Genomic DNA, 3573 nt, shown 5'->3' with positions numbered 1-3573 from the left:
TTTTTTGGAGAACTTCAATTGAGTAATAAACCAGTTCCTGCTTTTAAACAAATCTTAAGCAGGTTATGTGTCTTTTAGCTAAGAGCTCAGTTGTTACACATGCTAATAGTAGCCTTCAATCTGTGCATATTGACAAGCAAAAATGGTCATTCCACTGTAATTATGTTCAAATGAAGAGCACTCTCAGCCCACCTAATGTGCCAGCCCAGTACCCTTCTCACACCCCAACCCTTTCAATAGGGCCAACCCACTCTAGCAATGACACCCTAGATTCATCATTCACTATTATCCCTAGGCAAAGTATCTCCCTGTAAGCCTCAAGGGTATCGTTAGCATTAGCCTTATTTAGCATGCTTCTCTGTTGTCCCACTTTTCTCTAAGGCCTAGACTACTGACTCAACATGCCCACCTTGCTTGTCAACAGCCTGTTTCCACAACCATAATCTCATCCCCACCATTCACTAGCTCAAATCCTCATCTCGTTGCATCGGACTACACTGTAGCACAGTGACCCAAATGCAACTCACCCCACTGGCTGTGAAGGGGCATTAGCGTTGGAGCTTTAAGGTCTATTATTGAAATCGGAAACACTGTGTTGTAGTGGCGGATTTGTGCTATAAACATAGCACACATGGGAAATGCCAAATGAATGTGTCGGTGAGATAATCATACCTTGATTTACATGACTTGTGAGGAATTACCTGTTGGCTGTGCCAGTCACCCCCCTCTCTTAAAACCCAGCCAGTATGCACATCCCTATTGCGTCATGGCAGCTCAGAGAAGCCACGCACCCCCTTGACCCCCGGAACACACGCAATAGCATGTTCTCTCTGTGCCACAATCACCATAAAATTGGCAGTATTTACGGACTTATGATACATGAGTGATGCATTACAAAACCATTGATTCTTTTTATTATTTCAATGCAAAGACATCAATATACATTTAAATCTTGATTTAGAAGACAGTCAACACAGCAAACATGGATCTCCTCAACTGTTTTTACAACTGTTTAAATGTACAGCTTAAGGGACCTGGCAGCTTTTATGTAATACAACTACCTGTACTTGGAATCAACATGTACACAAACAACTTTAACTGTAAGGGACTAGAAACATACAAAGGTTAGATAAGTAATGTCATTTGAACAGCCAGAATTTCCTTCCATAGTTTCAATAGGCAAAGCACTTTGGAACGGCAAATACAACAAGACACAAAAAACACTCCACACTGTGGAAGTTACATTATAAAAATGCAATACCAATTATTTAAGTCACAACAGATACAATGTTTTTTAATCAGATTACTTATACAGTCATTGTTGTTGTTTTTTTTTAATCACAAAACTATATAAAATACATCTATACAAACGGCAAACCAACGTCAATTTTTTACAAAATCTCACCAAGTCTTTTACTGATACAATTCTTTTCAGGTATAAATGTGGCGAAATGCATGGGGTTACAGTGCATTACTTTAGTTGTTGTTGTAGTGCATGTGTTTGCTATTTTTAATTTATACAATAAATCTATGTATATTTAGAAATATACTGTCTGAGTGTACTAACCTCAGTCTTGAGAGAATAGATACAAATCTACAACATACAGCAGATTTACTTGAGCCTATTTTGTCAATCCCCAATGATATTTGCTCTTCAAAAAACTGAAAATCACCTGATCTTACTGCACTCCCATGACTGAACATTTATCATAGAGGCACTGAGGCATCTTATAAGAATTTCTTTTGACATAAAATCATCTTATTGCTTGTGTATGTTGCTAGGAAAAACGTCTTTGTTACTTAGTTACAACCTTGGCTTGTAGTGTACAATGTGTCTTGATGAAAGCTTGCTACAGACCTACAGGTAGACCTACCCTTTGTATGCCAGCATGTATGTATGTTGACTTTGGTTAAGAGCATAGCGCACAATGACTTGCTGTTTACGATTATACAAAACTCAAGATAGAAGCACAATACAGTTACACGCAAAGAATTACTGCGCAAACCTTTTTGTTCAACTAGTCAAAGACAAGTGTCAGTGTGCTGTGCTGAAGATGAACTAGTCACTATACAACTTAACAGTGCATATTTACAACATCCTTTCACATTTCTCAACCTACATATGTTGCTTTTACCATTCCCATTTTCGCACCATCTCACATGTGCTGAGCAACTGCATCCCGATATGGCTGTAGCTATGATTTTGATTGTAAAGTAAAGGATGATACTAAACTTCACAAATACACCGAAAATAGGCAGCAATATTTGACCCTCTGAGTACAACAATATGTTGATTCCAAATCCAAACTTACTTTGGATTGTAGAGAATGGGAAACGTACGATAGAATGAATAATTACTTGTTACTGCCTTCTTTGACTGAGGCTATGGTAGGACTACAAGTGCATAACTACAAATGTACAGGCTTCCCCCACAATAAATGTTATTAAACTAATGAAGCAGTGAGTTATTCTTAACTAATGACTGAAGTGATCTAGGGTGATACCTGTGACTTGAACTAGCAGCATCATGACAGGCAGAGAATGAGTAGTCAGAGTAGCGTGTAGTCGGAGTAGCGAGTAGTCAGAGTAGCATGTAGTCGGAGTAGCGTGTAGTCGGAGTAGCGTGTAGTCGGAGTAGCGTGTAGTCGGAGTAGCGTGTAATCAGAGTAGCGTGTAGTCGGAGGAGCGTGTAGTCGGAGTAGCGTGTAGTCGGAGTAGCGTGTATGCACAAACTGTGTAATTGCACATGGTTAGTCAGTTTACAGCCACTGCGAATTCACAGCCTTACACTTCATTCCTCTCCTCCCGTCATCCCCTCTCTCTCTCTCTCTCTCTCTCTACCTCTCTCAATCTTCACCTACTCAGACCCCTGCAGTTTGACGGTACGTTGAAGGAATGAAGATGCTTTCTGCACATCCTGTTCATTATCTACATAATCAAGTCATCTATATGAGTCAGGTCAACAAGGCCCAAAAGAGTTCTAGGGGAGACGACTGCTAATAGGCAAACAACAGGGAAAAATACTCAGTCAGTCCAGAGTCAGAAAGACTGGAGGTGGATGCTCTAATTGGAACATTAAAACTGAAGCTTACAGGCTGGTTCAACAAAATGTTTTTCATTTCTTGATTAGTGCTTAAATGTGTGAAATCACAGAACCATTTTAGTTGCCAGTATATTCTTTATACCAAATTTACTACATCCAGTCTGTTAATATTTCCAACGGTATCAGCTTATATAAAGGAAATGCGTGTCTGTCATGCAATGACAAAGTTATTGCTAGTGCAAAATGACCAAAATAAGATGATCATACGTGATCAAAAATAAGCAGAGCAATGAATAAGGCTAATATTAAAATGCAACTATTATTAAAAAATGTGATGGAACTATTAACAAATGAGTTTAAAGAAACGTGGTAGAAATGAATAACAAATCCAAATATATAGCAACACACACAACCATCAGTTACATCAAATAAATCACATACATCACAGTATAATACACAACCTCTCACTGGTTTAAACATGATTAAAAGGTGTACACGTGCATTTTTATTTTATTTAATATCCCTCCAAA

The sequence above is a fragment of the Clupea harengus genome, chromosome 8 (assembly GCF_900700415.2).
Source record: "Clupea harengus chromosome 8, Ch_v2.0.2, whole genome shotgun sequence".
Taxonomy (NCBI): domain Eukaryota; kingdom Metazoa; phylum Chordata; class Actinopteri; order Clupeiformes; family Clupeidae; genus Clupea; species Clupea harengus.
Note: the sequence above shows the minus strand (reverse complement) of the source record.